This window comes from Nicotiana tomentosiformis, chromosome 11 (assembly GCF_000390325.3).
Source record: "Nicotiana tomentosiformis chromosome 11, ASM39032v3, whole genome shotgun sequence".
Taxonomy (NCBI): Eukaryota; Viridiplantae; Streptophyta; class Magnoliopsida; order Solanales; family Solanaceae; genus Nicotiana; species Nicotiana tomentosiformis.
The window spans coordinates 89,365,042-89,386,865 of NC_090822.1; the positions used below are offsets into that span (position 1 = coordinate 89,365,042).

General features: G+C 34.8%; 1 long non-coding RNA gene across 1 annotated transcript in view; it reads right to left on the reverse strand.

Moving 5' to 3' along the window:
* The window catches only part of LOC104103042 (uncharacterized), a 171,396-nt gene extending 152,901 nt beyond the window's left edge, over window positions 1-18,495 (reverse strand). The window contains exon 1 of the long non-coding RNA XR_011411938.1: window positions 17,266-18,495. This is a non-coding gene — a long non-coding RNA (uncharacterized lncRNA). The remainder of the gene's footprint in view (window positions 1-17,265) is intronic.
* Window positions 18,496-21,824: the final 3,329 nt, after the last annotated feature.

The following is a 21,824-nucleotide window of genomic DNA, read 5'->3' on the forward strand; positions in this document are numbered from 1 at the left end:
TATAATCTTTCACATTTATCCTGTAAACACACTCGTCACCTCGTGTACACGACTTTTAACACATTTCAATAATCACATTAATATCAACCCTAGGGAAATATTTCCTCACACAAGGTTAGACAAGTCACTTACCTCGACTTGCTCCAATTTAACCAAGTATTATGCTTTTTCCTCGATTTTCTAACTCCGATCGACTCCTATCTAGTCATAATTAATTAGATACAGTCAACAAAAATTATAGGAATCAATTTCATAAGAAAATACTACATTTCTCAATAAAATTCGAAATTAGCTCAAAAATCGCTCGTGGGGCCCACACCTCAGAATCTGGTGAAACTCACAAAATCCGACAACCCATTCAATTACGAGTCCAACCATACCCATTTCACTTGAATCCAATCCTGGATTGACACCGAAATCTCAAAAATTCGTTTCTATGAGATTTCTAAAAGTTTCTCAAATTTTTATTTCAAAACACTAATTAAATGGTGAAAACAATGATATATTCGTGTATATTGACCAAATACGAGTTAGAATCACTTACCCCAATATTTTTCCTTGAAAATATATCAAAATTGCCTCTCCTCAAGCTCTAATTCGTCAAAAAGGCAAATGGGACGAAGTCCCATGTTTTTATAACTTACAGATTTGTTAGGGAGCTCGATATTGTTAGGGAGTCCGATTTGTTAGGGAACTCGATTTGTCAGGGGACTCGATTTGTCAGGGAGCTCGATTTGTCAGGCAGCTCGATTTTGACAGCATTTCCAGCAGAAATATTACAGCAGCTAAGTCCCACTTTTAGTCCGTTAACCATACGAAACTCACCTGAGGCCCTCGGGACCTCAACCCAATACACCAACAAGTCCTAAAACATCATACATAAGATTTGAAACTCAAATCACATCAAACTAAAATCACAAATCATGCTCCAATTCAAGCTTAATGAAACTTAGAATTTCCAAGTTTTACACTTGATGTCGAAACCTATTAAATCAAGTCTGATTGACCTCAAAGTTTGTACACAAGTCATAAATGATATAACAGAGTAGTGAAAATTTTCAGAACCGGATTCCGACCCCGATATCAAAAAGTCAACTCCCTCGTCAAACTTCCAAACTTTAAATTCATATTTTAGTCATTTCAAGTCTAATTTCACTACGGACTTCCAAATAAAATTCTGATCACGCTACTAAGTCCAAAATAATCATACGGAGCAGTTGGAATCATCAAAACTCTATTCCGAGGTCGTTTACACAAAATTCGACATCCGGTCACTATTTGAACATAAACTTTTAACTTTTTTAATCAAAATTCCGTATCTCGGACTAGTGACCTCGAAATTTGATTTCGGGCATACACCCAAGTCCCAAATCACGATACGGACCTATCGGAACTGTCAAAACACTGATCCGAGTCTGTTTCCTCAAAATGTTGACCAAAGTCAACTTAGTTGAGTTTTAAAGGTCTAATTCACATTTTAATCCATTTTTTACCTAAAAACTTTTCGGAAAATTTTACGGACAACGCACGTAAGTCGAGGAATAATAAATAGTGATTTTTGAGGTCTTAGAACACATAATTAATTATTAAATTTAAAGATGACATTTTGGGTCATCACATTCTCCACCTCTAAAACAAACGTTCGTCCTCGAACAGAGTTAGAAAAATAAATACCTGAACTGGTGAATAAGTGTGGATAACAGCTGCGCATATCATGCTCGGTCTCCCAAGTCGCCTCCTCGACCGGATGACCCCTCCATTGAACCTTCACGGAAGAAATGTTCTTTGACCTCAGCTTTCGAATCTACCTATCTAAAATAACCACTGGTTCCTCAACATAAGATAGATCCTTGTCCAACTGAACCAGACTGAAATCTAACACATGAGACAGATCGCCATGATATTTCCGAAGCATAGAAACATGGAATACCAGATGAACTACAGAGAGACTAGGTGGTAGCGTAAGTCTGTAAGCCACGTCTCCAACTCTTTCAAGAATCTCAAAAGGCCCAATATACCTAGGGCTCAACTTGCCCTTCTTCCCGAACCTCATCACACCCTTCATAGGTGAAACCCGGAGTAATACCCGCTTACCAACCATGAATGCAACATCACGAACCTTCCGATCTGCATAACTCTTCTGTCTAGATTGGGCTGTACGAAGTCGATCTTGAATCAACTTAACTTTTTCCAAGGCATCCTAAACCAAGTTTGTACCCAATAGTCTAGCCTCGCCCGGTTCGAACTAACCCATTGGAGACCGGCACCGCCTACCATACAAGGCCTCATACGGAGCCATCTGAATGCTTGACTGGTAACTGTTGTTGTAAGAAAACTCCGCAAGTGGTAAGAACTGATCCCAAGCATCCCCAAAATCTATCACACGCGCCCGAAGCATATCTTCCAATATCTGAATAGTGCATTCGGACTGCCCGTACGTCTGAGGGTGAAATGTTGTACTCAACTCTACCCGAGTACCCAACTCACGCTGTACTGCCCTCCAAAACTGTAAGGAAAACTGTGTACCCTAGTCATAGATGATAGAAACCAGTACACCATGAAGTTTGACAATCTCACGAATATATACCTGAGCCAGCTGCTCTGAAGAGTAAGTAGTAATCACAGGAATGAAATGAACTGATTTGGTCAGCCTATCCACAATCACCCAAACTGCATGAAACTTCCGCTGAGTCTGTGGGAGACCAACAACAAAATCCATATTGATCCGCTCCCATTTCCATTCTGGAATCTCTAACTTCTGAAGTAATCCACCCGGTCGTTGATGCTCATATATCACATGTTGACAATTTAGACACTGAGATACAAACTCCAATATGTCTTTCTTCATTCACCTCCACCAATAGTGTTGTCTCAAGATCCGATACATCTTTGCAGCACTCAGATGAATGGAGTACCGCGAATTGTGATACTCCTAGAGAAACAACTAATGCAAGCCATCTACATTGGGTACACATAGTCTGCCCTGCATCCGTAGTACACCGTCATCTCCAATAGTGACTTCCTTGGCATCACCGTGCTGAATTGTTTCCATAAGGACAAGCAAATGAGGGTCATCATAGTGACGCTCCCTGATACGATCATAAAGAGAAAACTGCAAAATCACACAAGTTAAAACTCAACCCGGCTCGGAAACATCCAATCTGACAAACTGGTTGGCCAAGGCTTGAACATCCAAGGCTAAAGGCATCTCTGCTACCGGTAAATATGCTACGCTACCCAAACTTTCTGCCTTACGACTCAAGGCATCGGCCACTACATTGGCCTTCCCAGGATGATAGAGAATGGTGATATCATAATCCTTAAGAAACTCCAACCACCTCTACTGCCGCAAATTAAGATCCTTCTGTTTAAACGGATGTTGTAGACATCGGTGATCGGTGTAGACCTCGCAATGGACACCGTACAAATAATGTCGCCAAATCTTCAAGGCATGAATAATAGCTGCTGATTCAAGTTTGTGTACAAGATAATTCTTCTCATGCACCTTTAACTGTCTGGATGCGTAGGCAATTACCCTATCATCTTGCATCAACACTACACCGAGATAAATACGCGATGCATCACAATACAAAGTATAAGCCCTTGAACCTGTAGGTAATACCAATACTGAGGCTGTAATCAAAATCTCAAATCACGATACGGACCTACCGGAACTGTCAAAACACTGATCTGAGTCTCTTTGCTCAAAATGTTGAACAAAGTCAACTCACTTAAGTTTTAAAGCTCTAATTCACATTTTAATCTATTTTTTACCTAAAAACTTTTCGAAAAATTTTACGAACTGTGCACGTAAGTCGAGGAATGATAGATAGTTCTTTTCGAGGTCTTAGAACATAGAATTAATTATTAAATTTAAAGATGACATTTTGGGTCATCACAATAATGTTTCGCCAAATGAAATCTTTCACCACCTTCTCTCGTACATGTTTGAAAGCTCCTGCCTCTACCCATTTTTGAAAAGTAATCAGTTAACACTAATAAGTATCGTACCTTTCCTTTAGCTTGTGGTAAGGGCCCTGCTATATCCATTCTCCATTTCATAAATGGCCATGGGGAAATAACTGTATATTATAACTCTGCAGGTCAATGCATATTGCTGGCATATCGTTGACACTTATCACATTTGGCTACAAACGTTTCCGCATCTTCTTCCATCTTAGGCCAGTAGTATCATGCCTTGATTAGTGTTTTAACGAAAGATCTTCCACTTGCATGATTTCTGCAATGCCCTTCATGTACTTCCCTCATCACGTACTCCGTTTGATTGGGTCTAAGGTACCTTGCTAATAGACCGCCAAATATTTTTTGATATAAATTATCTCGAATTAGGCAGTAACGAGCAGCTTTTCGTCAAAGCACTTGAGATTCTTTCTTGCCTTCAAGTACGATCTCGTACTGCAAAAAATTAATAATCTCGTTTCTCTAATCCCAGGTTAAATTATTAAAGCTTACCCCATGTTTATCATGGTTCAAGGAATTAAATGGATTATAATAGCATTTTCCTCATTCGTTATTTCTGCAACTAAAGCAAGGTTAGCCAACGTGTTTGCTTCTACGTTTTCTTCCCTGGGTATTTGCACTATCTTCCATGATTGGAATTGCGTGACCAGTTCTCTTGCCTTTTCCAAGTATTGTTGTATTCTTGGCTCTCTAGAAGTGTAAGTCCCTTGCATCTGATTGACTACCAGTTGAGAGTCACTTTTAATCATGATTTGCTCTATGGAGAGTTCTCGTGCTAGTTCCAAACCTACAATTACAGCTTAATACTCTGTTTCATTGTTAGTAATAGGGTAACATTTAATTTCTTGTCTTATACTTTCACCTAAGGGTGGGATCAAGAAAATACCTAAACCGGATCATTTGACATTTGAAGATCCATCAGTAAATAAAGTTCACGTACCTGGATTAGCTCCAGTAAAAAATTGTAATTCCTTTTCTACTTCAGGAATTATTTTTGTATTAAAATCTGCGACGAAATTTGCTAGAACTTGAGATTTTACTATTGTTCTAGGTTGATAAATAATGTCATATTCACTTAGTTCTATTGCTCATATGGCTAGTCTGCCTGACAATTCTTGTTTATAAAAAATACTCCTTAATGGATATGCAGTTACTACGGAGATAGGATGCATAGAAAATATGGTCTCAATTTCCTAGCTGCCATGACTAATGCTAAAGCTAGTTTCTCTAGATGAGGATATCTAGTTTTAGCATCTAATAAAGATTTACTAACATAATAAATAGGAGATTATTTACCTTTGTCCTCCCTTACTAAATCTACACTTACAACTACTTCTGCAACTGCAAGATATACAAATAATCTTTCTCCATCCCTCAGTTTAGACAGTAGGGGAGGATTTGTTATGTATGCCTTCAAATCTTTGAGGGCTTGTCGGCATTCTTGAGCCCATTCAAGTTATTTAGTTCATTTGCTAAAATTTCACACTAAACATGCATAAGTTTTTGTCTTGCAGTACATAATTTTCTAATGAGTTTTTGATAATGCATGCTGAAGTTATTTAGTTTATTTACTAAAACTTCATACCAAAACATGCTGAAATTTTGTCATGCAATCTACAGTTTTGTCATGAGTTTTATCTGAAACTTCAGTTTAAACAAGCTAAAGTTTTTTAGTTCATTTGCTAAAACTTCATACTAAACATGCTTAACTTTTTGTCTTGCAGTATGTAATTTTGTAATTAGTTTTTTTTAATACATGCTGAAGTTATTTAGTTCATTTGCTAAAAATTTATACCAAAATATGCTCAAGTTTTGCCCTACAATCTACGGTTTTGTCAATAGTCTTTTACTAAAGAAGGACAAAACCGTCTTTTTAAAATGCTTTTAACAAAAAAAAATGGGTACCGATACAAACGGAAAAACAAAATGTGTATAAGTTAAAAAGGGCGACCAAATAGGGCCCCCAATGCAATTTTTACTTATTTGAGTTACTAACATTTATGGACAATAAAACTTATTGGAGCATCCAAAAATTATAAGCCAAAACTTGAAATAATACGTTAAAAGATAAGACTATGAAAAAGCTTAAGAAATATTTATAAACTACATTACAATAAATATTTTTTTGTATTAAATATATTTAAAATTTCTATACATATAATGTCGGGTTGGTTTGATATCGGTTTGACTTCTTTTAGTTTAAACAAAACCAAACCAAATATGGTCGAATTTTGTTTTTTTCAACACCAAACCATAGTCGGGGTTTTTTCTCGGTTTGACTCGGATTATCGAGTTAATGTGATTTGTCGGTTTCTTTTGTACCCCTAACTACTAGTATAACATAACCCAAGGGTATGACCTAGTGGTCAATGAAGTGGGTGAGAACCTTGAGGTCTCACGTTCAAATCACATCGGAGGTAAATACTAGGTGATTTCTTCTCATCTATCCAAGCCTTGGTGGATAGAGTTACTTGGTACCTGTTGCTGGTGGGAGGTGGCAGGTATCCCGTAGAATTAGTCGAGGTGTGTGCAAGCTTGTCCGGACACCACGGTAATCAAAAACAAACTACTAGTATAACATATTAAATGCGCTAATTAGATAAAACAAATTTAAATCGTCATAGTAGTATATATAGGTGACGCTCCAACAGTCCAACTTTGTGTCTATTTTTATATTTTATTTATGGATTTCTACCGTCCTTGATGGTCTAAGAATACCTCCCGTTATACTATTGGGTTATCTATACCCCTGCAGTCATACTTTTGGTTCACATATACCCCTCATTTAAATGGTGGGACACATGTCACTGTTCTGTTGGTCAATTCTAAATATCTCTTAATTAATTAAAAAGACATATTACCCATACCGAAAAATAAATTTTTAAAGCAATTTTTTTTTTCTAAAAACTAAAAATATTTTTACTAAAAACTGAAGAAAAAAAATTCCCATTTTTTACAAAAAAACTGCTTTAAAAAACTAAAAAATAATTTCTAAAACAATATTTTTGTAAAAATTGGAAAAACATAAAAGCAATTTTCTAATGCAATTAAAGGAATATTCTCTCAAAAATAATAAAGGAAATGGGAATCAGAAATGACAAAGTAATCAATAGATAGCACAAGAAAGTAATTATATTCCAATGTTCATCACAACATGTCCTTACAAGTGAAATTCTCTTCCCTTATATATGAGTGTACAAATATAACGTTTCTTTCCTTTTACGACTAAATCATTATCAGCATTAAAGACACTAATGGAACGTTATAATTGGCAACCGTAACTATTCATGAAAATTCTGTAACGGTTCTGATTCTTCTTCCACATTAATTAGAGATTCATGAATCTTCCCTCTTTACTGTCTTGATTCATCCTGCATGTGTCTCTTCGCTGAGTAATTTAGGCTCGGGCAACCGTACCATTTCGTCTCGTGAGTGATTTGATCGTACCTGTTGTAAATCGTGAATCTTTTAATGCGACACTCCATTTGTCATCTTCTTAGTAATCCACGTATCTTACCCTGTCATCCTCATATAATTTCACGTGTAATATTTATTTTTTACCAATACAGATAGTCCCCCCACTTTTCGAATATTCAGCAATGGAATATTTGGGAAGTGGCACGTATTTATGGCGGGAATGTTTTGCCGCCGTTTTCCATGTATCATTGCATATTTTTTAGAACCATCGCTTCGCATGTCACTTCCATTTAATATATGTGCTACGTGGCCTTCGTGGATTGGGTCTACGATTCTTCAGCGGTTTTTAAAACTTTCTTGCAGCTGCGTCAGTCACTTTTAGTTTCACAAAACCTTCAATCTACAGTGTTCTTCTTCTTTAATCATTCTTGTTCTTTAGCACGCATTATTTTCTCGTATAACCATGTCTTTATCAAACCCCGATCCTCGAAGAGTAGTAATTGTAGATGAACTTTCCCTTTCAACTGCTCCTGTTAGGAGTAGAAGAGGCGGTAGATTACGTTATTTAGGATCTGTATCCATTCGTGGTTCTACTTATCAAACCAACGTTGCTACCCCTTCTTCTTCTAGAACTAGGGCTTCTTCAACTCATAGATCTTCTCCCAAAAATAGGGAATCGATTGAACCTATTCGAGAACCAACTGTTGATGAAATTATTCCTGCATAATTTTCTTTCTCCACTGATCGTGAATCAATTAGAAATCAAGTTACTTGTATGACTTCCCATGATTGTGTCGATTTTTATCCTTCCTAGATTACTGAGGGTTTGATTTCTCTTGGGCGAAGTGAGTGCCATTGGAAATTTGACTTTCCAATTTTAGTTCCTGGTCCAAACCAAAGGATTATTTCATTCTAAGCTGGTTGCTCTTTCGTTTACACAAATCAGTTTACGTTAGGTTTTAGACCACCTATTGACCCAACCATCATAGAATTTTGCCATTTCTTTAATATTTTCTTAGGACAGATTGGTCCTATTGTATGGAAAGTTGTTGCATGTTTAAGATACCTGGCTAATTTGGCCTCTTTACCCTTCACCTTTCAACACTTGCTTCATCTTTATTCCCCTAAGTTGTTTTGTTCAGGGGTGTTTACTCTCGTGGCTAGGAGTAAAAGGGTTTTGGTTAGCCCTGAAGATGATAAAGACCGTGGCTGGTATGCCTGTATTGTTGCTGCTCCTACAAGTGATTTAGTAGGTGAAGAGAACATGCCTTTTCCAGAAAAATGAGAGAAGAAACTTACGATCTTGTGGCTGTTTTTATTTTTTTTAGCAATCATGGAAGTTGTCAAAGAAATACCAGACTTCCGTTCTTGGGTAGAAATATTGTTGTCGGTTGCTCCTATGGAAGGAAGGTCTTGGAAATAAAATTTCTCATAGGTTTGGTTGGAAAGTTAAAACTCATGGTATGCTTCCCTATAACTTCCTTCCTTTCTTTCATATTTATTTGGAGATTTTCTAACTCCTTCTTCTGCTAGGATTTCCCATACATGGTGTTAGTATCGCGTCTATTGCTTCATCAAGACTTTATTTTTCTATGGATCAAGAGATGATTTTGAGTTCTTCATCAAATAGAAAAGCATAGAGAGATCATGTTTCTGAGGGTGAAGAGGAATGAGATGAGGGGTCTTTAGTGCGTAAGCTTCGGGCTAGGAGACGAGTTATTTTGGATGATGAAGCCACTCCTCCTCCAAATTCAATTCTCGTGAATGAGATTGAGAGTGCCACTTTGGTGAGCTCTGATGAAGAGATGATTGTTGCACCTCGTAACTCTACAGAACAGTTGTTTTCCCATGGGTTTGATAGCGAACACTTTGGCTTAGTTTATGATGAAGCACCCCATGCCTCCTTTCCAGTATATGTTCCTATTGGTTCTCAGTTTTACGCGCCTGTTGTTGCTTTCACTGCTCCTCCCGTGGCTATTTTTACTTCCTCAACTATCCCTATTGCTACCACTTCTCATGTTAAAGTTGGTTCTTCCAATAGTAGTAGGATGATGAAAAAGGTAACCATTGAAGTCCCCGAGGATGGTAATCTTTAGAAAAAGTCTGGCCAAGCTGATGTATGGCTAAAACCGTTGATTGGTCCAGTTGAGAAGTCTAAATTGGAAAACTACGGCTCTTTGACATGGATGAATAACATTGTCCATTCGTCTTTAAAGGTATAAGCCTTAGTTTTTTATTTTGCATGTGATTTCTTTATCTTTGTTTGATAATCACTTCTTCCCTTTCTTTTGTAGATCAACTTGATAAGCACAGAGCTGATGAAGAGAATTGTCCATACTGAGCAGTTAGTCAACGACTATCATACAGAAGCGGACGACTGGAAAGAACAATTTAAAGGCCTTCAGTTAGAAAAAGAAGTTTCAGATGAGGAAAAGCGTGCTTTGGAACAACAAGTGAAAGTGATGGCAGCAGAATTGGCGATTGACAAGGCCTCTTCCAGTCAAGTGGGCAAGAATAAAGACCTCCTTGAGTCTTCATTTGTCGGGCAACTTTCTAAAGCTACTGAGGAAATTAGGGGTCTGAAAGAACTGCTTAATCAGAAGGAAGTCTATGCTGGGGAGCTTGTTCAAACGCTTACTCAGGCTCAAGAAGACCTCAGTGCATCTTCTAACAAGGTCCAGTTCTTAGAGAGATCACTCGCCCCTTTACAAATTTCTTATGATGCTTCTTTAACTGAAAAAGCAGAATTGGAGGCCGAAATTGAGTAATGGGAGAGGGATTATGAGGCCCTTGAGGATAAATCAACTCTTGATATAAGCTGGGCTTTCTTGAGCACGCGCCTCGAGACTTTGATGGAGTCTAACCAGGAGAGCTTTGACTTGACTGCTGAGATTGCAAAAACTAAGGAAACCATTGAAAAAACTCAGCAGAGCCAAAACTTTTCTTCACCTAAGGTCGACATTCTCGAGGGTGATGAACTTACACCTGGTGAAGTTAGTGTTCAAATCTCTCTTGCTCAAGTCGAACATTCTGTTGCTGATGATGATGCCATCTTGACTTCTCCCGTTGCAGATAATACTACTTTGGAATCTGCCGCATAGTGAACATGTGTTTGGAAAGTTTATTGTGTTTTTTGTTTTTTGTTTTTTGTGGAATGGTTGGCAAGCTTTACCCCTGATCCATTTTGGGGTTTAATATCAAGTACTTTAGTTTGAACTAAGTTTACACTTAGTTTTAACCGGGTTTATATAATATTTCATTTTGAGTTTCTATTCTATTCTTATAATATTTCGTTATGAGTTTCTGTTCTACTCTTTTATTATGCATTTAAAAATGCTTCAATACTCCGTGGCTTTTTTAACATGCACAAATTATAAAAGAGGGCCCTTTTATAAACGACACTTAATGAAGAAGACGTCTCAACTTCATAATGGTGTAAACATACGAAAGAAAAAATAGGAACACGCACGTTTGTTTGAATAACTTTGAGGAAGTTTTGTATCATTTGAACTTTAAAATTGTATAATACTTTACATGTATTCAAGTATCATCTATAACTCGTTCGTAACTGTTTTCTTTACAACTGATTTTACAAAATTCAAGGGTATATCTTGCAACCCATGACTAAATATTGCCTTTAACCTAAATATTCATAAGATTTTGAAATTTACATCCACGAGTGTATTCTTCATAGGTTTTTGAATCATGCTTGCATTTTTTGCTCTTGACTTTGCTCTTAACTTTCGATTTGTTGGGTAGACCATAGGCTTGATTTGAATTCTGAGTTTTTCAATCTTTTTTGCCTTCCTTATATATATATAGTCCCCCAAGTGTTTGAGCTTTGAAGTATGAAATCTCGAGCACTTGATTATTCCTTCCATGTGGTCCTTTTCCTGAAAAGGAAAAACATACAGGACTCGTAGGTATATATAATTTAGATGATGACTGCTTAACCCTTTATATTTCCATGAGAAAAGTTGCAACCCTAGATCGGGAATAATGTTGCTTTCGCGTGTCCTTCAGGTCTAATATCATCATTTGGTGTGGGCTAGCTTTTTGCGTATCATCTAAAATTGTTAGTATAATTTTAACAGTACAAAACAAAAATCGTAATTGAATGATAACTGACCGTGGACATTTCTTTTTCTCAGAAATAATATTTCTTTAAATTAACAACATTCCAACTCGAGGGTAAAACCTTGCCATCCATGGTTTCTAACTCGCAAGTACCTTTTCCAGTGATACCTCGAACTTTATAGGGTCCTTCCCAATTTGGATTTAACTTTCCTGCTCCGATTGTTTTCGTTGATTGGAAAACCTTTTTAAGAATGAAGTCCCCAATTTTGAAGTACCTGAGGTGAGCCTTTCTGTTGTAGTATCGTTCTATGATTTGCTTTTGTGCTGCCATCTGTATTAAAGGTGCTTCTTTTCTTTGTTCGAGTAAGTCCAAGTTTGTTCTTAATTCCTCATCGTTCGACTCTTCCGTTGCCCAATGCGAACCTCGTGCTTGGTTCTCCTATTTCAACCGAGATTAAAGCTTCTGAACCATACACAAGCAAAAATGAAGTTTCTCCCGTGACTGTTTTTGCCTTGATTTATTCCCTTGATTGCTTTATTGTTAAGAATAATCTTGCATTTTGTCTATTTATTTAATTGTTATGCTTTTTCTACCTTCCTTTATATGGGAACAGATGGAAAAAGAGATCACACAAAAGAATATATTGGGATAAATGTGTTATTGTCATGGCTTAACCTACTCATTAATTTGTTACATATATTATAGGAAAAAGGCAATATTATATTTATTGTTAACAATAAAGCAATCAAAGCAATAATTGAGAGAGCACTAACTCTAACCCAAAGAGAAAAATGAATATTGTTAATGTATTTGATCAATAACAGCCCCCAGTGCCCACCAGCTTTAGCTTGATAATAAATAATTGCAGTGAAGCTTCATCCTTAGCTTATCCTTAATAGAAAAAGAAGACCGCGGAAGTCTACACAATATAGAAAAATATACGGGTAAACTTATTTCTTTTTTAGTCCGGACTAAAATAGATGACCTCTTATTAAATTTGGAATAATTTAGCTTAAATTTTTAATTATATTCTTAATAAGAAGCTTTTATAATTACGTAAATATTCTGAATTATTTTTTAACTTGTTTAGGATCACAAATTCTAAAAATTGTACGCAACAAACAAATTTGTTAACAACACTAGGCATAACAACACTACACAACACATTGTTCAAACAATATTCTTAAATTGCAACTGAAGGTAAGCCAAACATATCTAGGCATAATTTCATATGTTTAACAACAAAAAAGCCTCACAAAGGTCCTTTTTTTGTGTGCATATAATATAACCTTTCTTTCTTCTCTTCTAACCAGGGGCGGATTTATGTACACGGTTCGGGGTGGTACGCCACCCGCAAGTTTCGGCGAAAATTTTATGTATATATATGTAAATATGTATAAGAAATAAGATATATATTTAAAGTGTCCCCATAGAATAAAAGTGGCAAAGGTGCCAGTGGCAAAGGCTTGCCTTTTCATTTAGCAGGGCAAGAGTTTGAATACAGGCAAGAGCAAATAATATTTTGGCTTACCTTCAGTTGCAATTTAAGAATATTAACAACACTACACAACACATTCTTCTATATTTTATATTAAATGTCTTACCTTTCAGTTTGTTTGTTTAAGTATAAATAAATAAATAAAATAAAATAATAATAAAAGTACTCTTTATAGAATATTCTCTTATAATTAATACTCCTAATAGAAAGTTCAAATTAATTTTTAAGATATTTCCCAATTTCCAAAAGGTAAAACAAAGTCCCAATTCCTCCCCAGTCCCTTTACGCCACTTTCCTCTTTCCCTTTCTCCGATTCTCGCTGCTTCAGCCTTTTTACTCCAGTACTTCTCGATTAGACGTTTAGTGTTAATATTTATTTTGTTTTACCTTTGCGGATGCTTCACACCTTTATTTCTTACTAGTCATGCACTACACCCACTATTGTAAAGAATCCTCACCTCCTCATATTTATTTCTTAACCCAATGTGGTTATTTTTTTCCCATCAAATATATGTTCTTGCTATGTATTTATTTTGTATTTAGTTGGATTTTAGTGTTCTTGCTAAACTTTATAGTCACTATTTTGATTTTTTTGTTATGTATTTCTTTGGTTGTGTTTGAAAATCAAATGCCTCTTAATTGGTTTCACCGTAGAATTTAGTATCGTGGCTAAAAGAGAAAGAACATCCCAAATAATTTTGATCAAGAAAAATTAAAAATTAACTCTATTTTAACAACGATAAAAATATTAGGGAAGGTTGAGTTATTTAAAATAACTAAACTTATTGATGGTATGACCTAGTAGAAATTATTCTATATTTCTCACTGGAATGAACTTCTATTTTATAGGAATTGATTGAGATGGATAAATTTGTCAAGGTTGGACCATTCTCAACCATGTCCTAGTTGTCAATCCTTGATCCAAACGAATGTCAATCATTCCTATCTTATAAATGAACTCGATTTGGGGTCACTTAAAGGCGATCAAGGAGAAAGAATACCTATTGCTAACTATAACCCTAGAATACAAGATGAAATAAGAAAATCTTACATTCAACAAGGTCTTTGTCAATCTTCCAAGCATCAATTTCCCAAAACTCAAATAGGAGGAAGAATGCGTCATTTTGTTCCAAGTTGGTTCAATGGTCAATTTTCTAAATGGTTGGAGTATAGTGTGAAGAAAGATGCGGTATTTTGCTTATGTTGTTATTTGTTCAAAAATAAATTTATTCATGGAAGTGCGGGTGAATTTTATATAAATCTTGTGGAGACTTATTCGTATGTTTATTTACTTGTGAAGTTAACTCTGATTTTACTTGTTGCTACCGCAACTGTGGAGAGAGCATTCTCATCCATGAAGCAGATTGTTTAGTTTGTTACATAGAGCGTGATTTATTTACAAATGTAAGTAATGATGTCATTATTGATCGTTTTCAAAATATGAAAGCTCGTCGAGGACAATTATAAATTGATTGTGTATGATATTAAAAATATTGTTGGAAGTTTTATGATTTGCTTCAATTAGTTATAGTTATTATATTTTCTTTCGTTTGATCTATTTGTCTATATAAATAAAAAGGATGAATAACCCGAACCGACGCTCGAGTTGATCACATCGATTAGGTCGGCACCCGTAACCCCTAAATCCCGGATCTGCCTATGCTTTTAACCCTTTTTTCATAATCTTCTTACTACTATTATTATTTCCAGTCTCTATGAGTCAAAGTTAGTGTATGGTCAAAATCTGTCATCGAATATTTAAGATAAAATAACATCAAAAGAAGAGTCCTCGAGTCGTCATCAGTCGAGGTCGAACACGAAACATCGAGATTCATGGTCGAGATGTCAACAATGGTCGAGTTCGGGCACCGTTGACAAAACTTTAATGGCTAATTTTCAAAATGGGATACTAAAGAGAATATTCTAGTACATATTCTCTACACTTGTATTATTAGATTTTATTAGGAAAATGTCTTATATAAATAGAAAAAAAACAATGGTGTAGAAGGCATTCATTTTTTGATAAGAACATACTTTGATAAAAGATTCTCTCTTTTTTCCCCCTAAGATATGCAAACACTACATTTTCGTCAAGAATCTTATTTTCTTTTAGAAGAACTTATCCTTGTTTTTCATCCTCAAACAAAGAACATGATTTCTGGTTATTCTCTTTAGACATTACGTGAGTGGTGTGTACTCTGGACTAGGGGTGTACAGACAAAATCGATAAATCGCACTAAGTCGATAATTCGAGTCAAACCGGAAAAAAAAAATTCAATGTGGTTTGGTATTGGAAAATAAAATCCGACCATAATTGGTTTGGTTTAGTTTTAACTATAAAAAGTCAAATTGAAACCAAACCAACATGATAATAGTACATTTATATAATTTTTAAATTTTTTTATACATATAAATATTTATTGTAATGTAATTTATAAATATTTCTTAAACTTTTTCACAATTTTATCTTTTAACGTATTATTTCAAGTTTAGACTTAACATTCTTGAATGGTAAATAAAGTTTATAGACCATAAATGTAGTAACTCAAACAAAGTTCAAATCAATATTAATGATAACAAAAGAAATTCAATATTAAGAATAACGATAGTGTTGGATAATTCTTTTAGTTTTACATTGGTTTATAATGAAAATGCATAACTTAGTTTATCTTTTTCTTTAGTGCTTAGTTATGTAATTAATATTAGTACTTATTAGCTATACTTATTTTAGCATGACCTATATAATATTTTTAGATTGTTAATTTTCACTATGGCTTATTAATTTGCAATATTTGTTTTATGTAATTTTACTATTTTATCTTTGTTATTCAATATTTTAGTATAATGCTATGACTTATCTCATATTATTGTGTTAGTTTCTTGGAAAACACATTATATAGTTGTATTTTACTAGGACTTAAGAAATATTTGTAGCATAAGTTACATATTTTATGCTATGAAAACTTACCGGGAATCCGAACCAATCCGACTTATGTACACCCCGACTTTGGACTCTGGTACCGATTCGACTAACCACTATTTCAGTATTTTGGAAGACCTTAGGCCCATTTGTACATAAAATATTTTTCTTTTAAAAAAAAAATGTATTTGTCCATGAAAATTTAAAACTCTTTTGAAAATGAGTTTTTCTAAATGTTAAAAAACAATCTCCACTTATATAACTGCTGACATTTTTTGACAATTGAGGTCGATATCTTAATTAAAATGATAAATATTAAAATACTACGATAATATGAAAGATTTTAAATCTAAATTGACAATTGAGGTTCCACTATTTATATTTCTTTCTACCTTCCTTTATGCCGAAGCAATTGGGAAGAGAAATGTGTTATTATCATTGCTTAAGCTATTGATTAATTTGTTACATACATTACAGGTTAATTGAGAGAGCACTAACCCTAAGAGAAAAAGGAAAATTGTTAATGGATTTGATCAATTGCACTCCCCACCAACTTTAGGTTAATTATTGCACCGAAGCTTCGCCCTTAATAGAAAAAGAAGACGACAAGAGTAAATAGTAATGAACATGAATTCTAGTCAACCAAGAAGAGGAATAAAAAAAAGAAAATATAAATAGAAAAAAAGGAAAAAGAAGACCGAGTCTACACAATATAGATAGAGAAAAATATTTGAGAGAAGCAACCGGTAAACATTATAATAGGAACTGTTTGTCGCTTAATGAAACTGTATGGACTATGGAGCTAATATCATAGGTTTTTCCAATAAGGTGGTTGAAATTGGCCCCACCTATTTGGATTGATAGTTAAAAAATAAAAATGAAAGTGTTCGAAGTTAGAAGTTGAAAAAAGTAATTTTCGATTTTGACATGAATTTTAATTTGAAAAAAGAATTAAAATCTTAATACATAGGCTCTTACCATTTGTCCTCAAAATTGAATTGTATAGATTTCCTTCTCAACTCAAAAATTTTCCTTCGAACACTGATCGTCTTTTGTTTTCGGCTAAATTGACACTTAAACTTCCATTTACTGCCCATTTAATTAAATTTTTAATTTTCATGAAAATATGGTGACTCTACGAAATGGATATGATGTCATGATCTATATCTAAATTCTTGTGTTTTTACCTAAGTAGAAGATAACTCTACCCAAATCCAATCAAGCCATTCTTCGATTTAGAAGATTTTAAGACTGAAGAGTAATACCTTAATTAACGACAATGAAATGAAGTCTGCTAAACTTCAAGAACATGTTCAGTAGCCTTAGAAATAAGCAGTCCAGGTTTTTTTGTTACATAAAACGGGAAATCACTATGAAAAACAAAAAAAAGCTAAAGAACCAAACCGAAAATGTTGAACACAACAGTGAAAACATGAAGACTTGATTGATAACCATCTTTTAGTACTTTCTACATATGGGATTGAAGCTTAGATCAATTACTTCCGAGCAGAATTGCGGAAATTGGTATTAGAAGCGCCTCTCTTATGATAATTTCCCCTTCCTGGTCTTTTTGTATATTTCTTGTTTCCAGGATTTACTGTTTTAGCAGCTGAGGTTCCAAATACATTCCAAAGATCCCATGCCGTTGAAGCCACACTTGTTACTGTATTAAATATAGCAAGCATCTTTTCAAATTTCTCTTTTCTCTCCTCCGATGAATTATTACTGTTTGGATTTGTTTGCTCCTTCAATAACGTCTCGTACATGTAAAGCATGGAACAAGCCTCGGAAAAAGCAGGGAGAGGAAATTGAGATGAGATTGTCTTTTGGAAGGGCAAGTATTGAGATGGTAAACCGGCGAGAAGTTGCAATACCAAGTCTGGATCTGGTATAGGACTGTCAATCGCTGCTAAAGAATCGGCTGTGGACTTCAATTGTTTGACATAGACCTCTATAGTTTCATCATCTCCCTTTCTTATGCCATGAAATTGCATCTTGAGTTGAGCTCGCCTGACTTGATCTTGACCTGAAATCGTTTCATCTTTTTCCTGCAATGGAAAACTATCCCCTTTCTCTAATGGAAAACTCATCTTTGGTTCTAAATGAGTGAGCTCGCTAGTTCTGGTATTCTTCGCTGTTGGTTATTGAAAGACCTAAAGATTCTATTTGGTAAAGTGGACATGTGTTGATCTGTGATTGGATAGTTAGAAATAATAGTACTCCCCCCCCCCACTTTAATTTATCTTAGGACTTTATCTTATGTAACGGTGTTTGAGTGCAAAGAAATATTTTTTTCGCATGTCAAAAATATTTTTAAGATGAGTAATTTTAAAAATGACATGATATATTTTGCTATAAAATGTGTTATTAAGAAAAATAACACATTATAGTTATTTCTTGTTTTGTTGGAGGCCAAATTTCTGATTCACGAAGGAGGTGCTTTTTATTTGTAATGATTTTTGGAGTTAATGGTAATTTGACGATAGGTTACCAAAATAATAAATAAAAAAGTTCAAAACTAAAAATTTCTGCATATGTAAATTGTTATTTTTCTTTACGTAGTAAATAGATGAAGTTACTACAATAACTTGGCAAAGACAGATTGGCAGTCTACGAGTATAAAGTATAAAAGGACATGCAGAAAATGGGGATTGAACAATGACATTTAATACTATTATGCATTCTTTGTTTTAATAAATTAAAATAGTACGATGAGAGTTACTGGCTGACCTGCACTGACGACTAATTTGGTTGGTTGATAAAAAGGTCGACTGGCATACTTAGGTTAAAGAGTGTCGAGAAGCACAGAGAATATCTACTTTTGCCGTGCCCAAAATTTTCTTTGCTTGTGATGTTGTCTTTGCTCTTTGTTCGAAATTTTGACACTATCGCTATTTTGGCGAGATTTGATTTGATTCCCTGAAATATTGTTTTTCTCTTTTTAACAAGGCAAGTCCGTTGATGATCGGTAAAATAAATGAGAGCTGGGCGTTGCTTGTTAAACTCAAACGATTAACCATCCTCAAAGAGAAAATTATCACATTTATCGATAGATTTAGTAAATATAGTGACAACCAAATAGCACACCAAAAGGCATTAGTATAAAAATTACTATTTCATTAAATGATACTTTTATATCTCATTTAAAAGAGAGATAATGGTTAAGTGATCTCTCAGAAAATTGCATAACTCATCTGTTAGATCAAGAGTGGAACGAAAACAAAATGATTAATGTAATTTGATTTCGCAAAAAATGTTGGAATTTTAAGCTTGTGTAGCTTGAGGGTGAATGAGAAATTGAGGAAAAATGAAATATTTGAGTTTCTCTTGGGAAATGGACATTATCTCATATCGGATGAAGAAAAAGCTTTTGATGAGTATATATATAATTGCTCTTCTTCTAGCTCTTAAAGAGTTAAGAAAAAAGCAAGTTTCGCGCCGTCGTCGTCGCTCAGCTCGGGCCTGGACAAAATTCCTTTCAATTATTTAATTAATTAATTAAATAATTAACGAAAAATTCAATCCAGAATAACCCGAGAACCGGTTCGGTCAGGCCCATTTTCTTTCTCGGATTATTTAAAATTATTCTTCTTCTTCTTCTGCACAATATTTTTCAGTGTGTTTTACGACCATTGAGTGGTTCGCAGTTCATCAGAGTTTTTGGTACCAATACACTGGTGAGTTAAATCGTTCTATCCTGAAAGGATATATTCCAGCACCTCGGGTACTTGAGAGGAATAATTTTCTTAAGGACACACTGTGTATTCAGTGAGCTCGATTTATTCCTATACTGTATTTTGTTTTTTCAGAATCTATTTCGTTAAACAATATTACTAACTTTCTGTTTTATTTTTTCAGAAAGTTTAATTGTTTATTACGGCAATGCAGAATTTATAACAAAAACTACACTAATCTTGAATCAAAATTATATGCAACTAAAATGACATTTAAACTGGATCACCAGAGAAGTTTGATTTTCTTAGCATTAACTCACATTGGCGTTCTGCTCAAATTTCAATAGCATTGAAACGTCATCTAAAATCGTGTAACAAGTCAAGCACAATGCTTCTAACAGTTTCCAAGACCAATTAATTGCGTAGATATTAGCAAGGGTCAAAGTTTCACTCAACCTTGGATAATTCTCATATAATTACCCGAAGAATGCAGCTTCATTGCTCTAGACATAATCTAAAGTATGCATATGATTTAAGAACCATTCTACGCCTAATTTAAACGATATTGAGACTGACAGGAAAACCAAAAAGTAGAAAGAGATCGAAGGTAAGTTTTGATACAACACATCATATACTAGCATATATCATCTCAATTCTCAAACGACATTTAAATTAAAACATATGAGTAGCATGCAGTTGAAGCTTTGATTACACAAACCGAAGATGAAGATCCAATTACATAAAAGACAAACACAACAATAATAAAAGAAACAAAAGTAGCAAGCGCGCGCGCATACTCATTCAGCTAATTTTGATTAACTGATTACTTGCGTTCGAGTGCGGTCCAAATTTTCCAGCCTGCGGAAGCCATAACACCCACTGCACCAACTACAGTAGCCGCTGTACCTACTGCACTTACCGCAGCACTTACTGCTCCTACAGCAGCAACTCTACCTACTAAACTTACGGCAACACCCGCTATGCCTACTGCAGTACTCACTGAACCTGCTGCACTTACTGTAGCTTCGATCTTCTCTATGGTAGACAGAGGAGGAGGAGGATCTTGATCCTGCAATAATATGTCCTCCTGCATATACACCAAGGAACATGCCTCTTCAAAAGTGGGGAGTGGAACCCGAGATGATATTATCTTTTGGAGGGGCAAGTATTCAGAAGGTAAACCAGCAAGAAGTTGCAACACCATGTCTGGATCTGAAATAGGACTCCCAATCTCTGCTAGAGAAACTGCTATGGACTTCAATTTATTCACATAGGCGTCCATTGTCTCATCATCCCCCTTGCTCGTACCGTGAAATTGCATTTTGAGTTGACTTCGTTTTATGTGATCTGGAGCTGAACTATCACCACTTTCCACCATTCTTCCTTATCAATGAGTTAACTCTCTAGTGATCTCTCAGCCCTTTGCTATTTCTGATCCTCTAAGGAGTAGACTGGGCCCTCTTATGTTGAACACTTCAAGATTCCATTGGGCACCGTGGGGAAAAATTATTTTGTAGTCTGGTAATTAAAAATATACTTATAGCTTTACAAAACTAGTTAATTATTGAAGTGTATGTATAAATAAAAGTATATGGAGAAAAAGAGGGTTTGAACAATGACATTTCACTATATCCCTTACTTTAAGATTAAGATATATAGTACGCTGAGATAATAAGTTAGGACATTTCATTGCTGGCTAGCACAAATAACTAATTTTATTGGTGGATGAAAATTAGACTCGAATACTTGGATAAAACTTACAAGTAAGTGACCAAGCCAAGTTTTTGGCCAAATATTATACTATTTTGATCCGTCGGCCATTATCATATTTAGTTTCTTAAATATACTCAAATAGAACACCATTAGTTTTAGTGACACAGTGTGTTAAAAAACTAACGTTGTTATCCAACTCTTATTCATGAAACATATCTTTTGTTCTAAATCAAAACGTTTCTTATCCTTTTATAGGATAACGCAAATTATCACTTTATTTTCTCATTTTTAAATAATGTCTTCTAAAATTTTTGCATAATAATTGATTCATGAATCACAGTTGGGTAACACCGTTAGTTTTTGAACATATTGTATGAGTAAGACTAAAGATACTCCACTTTAGCATACTTAAGAGACTAAATATGCTTATATTTATATTTGAGGGACCAAAATACACCTATTCTGAAAAATAAGGGACAATATTGATCAAAAACTCCACGAGACGTATTGTACTAAGTTCCCCATTGATCATAGATTTGGGCT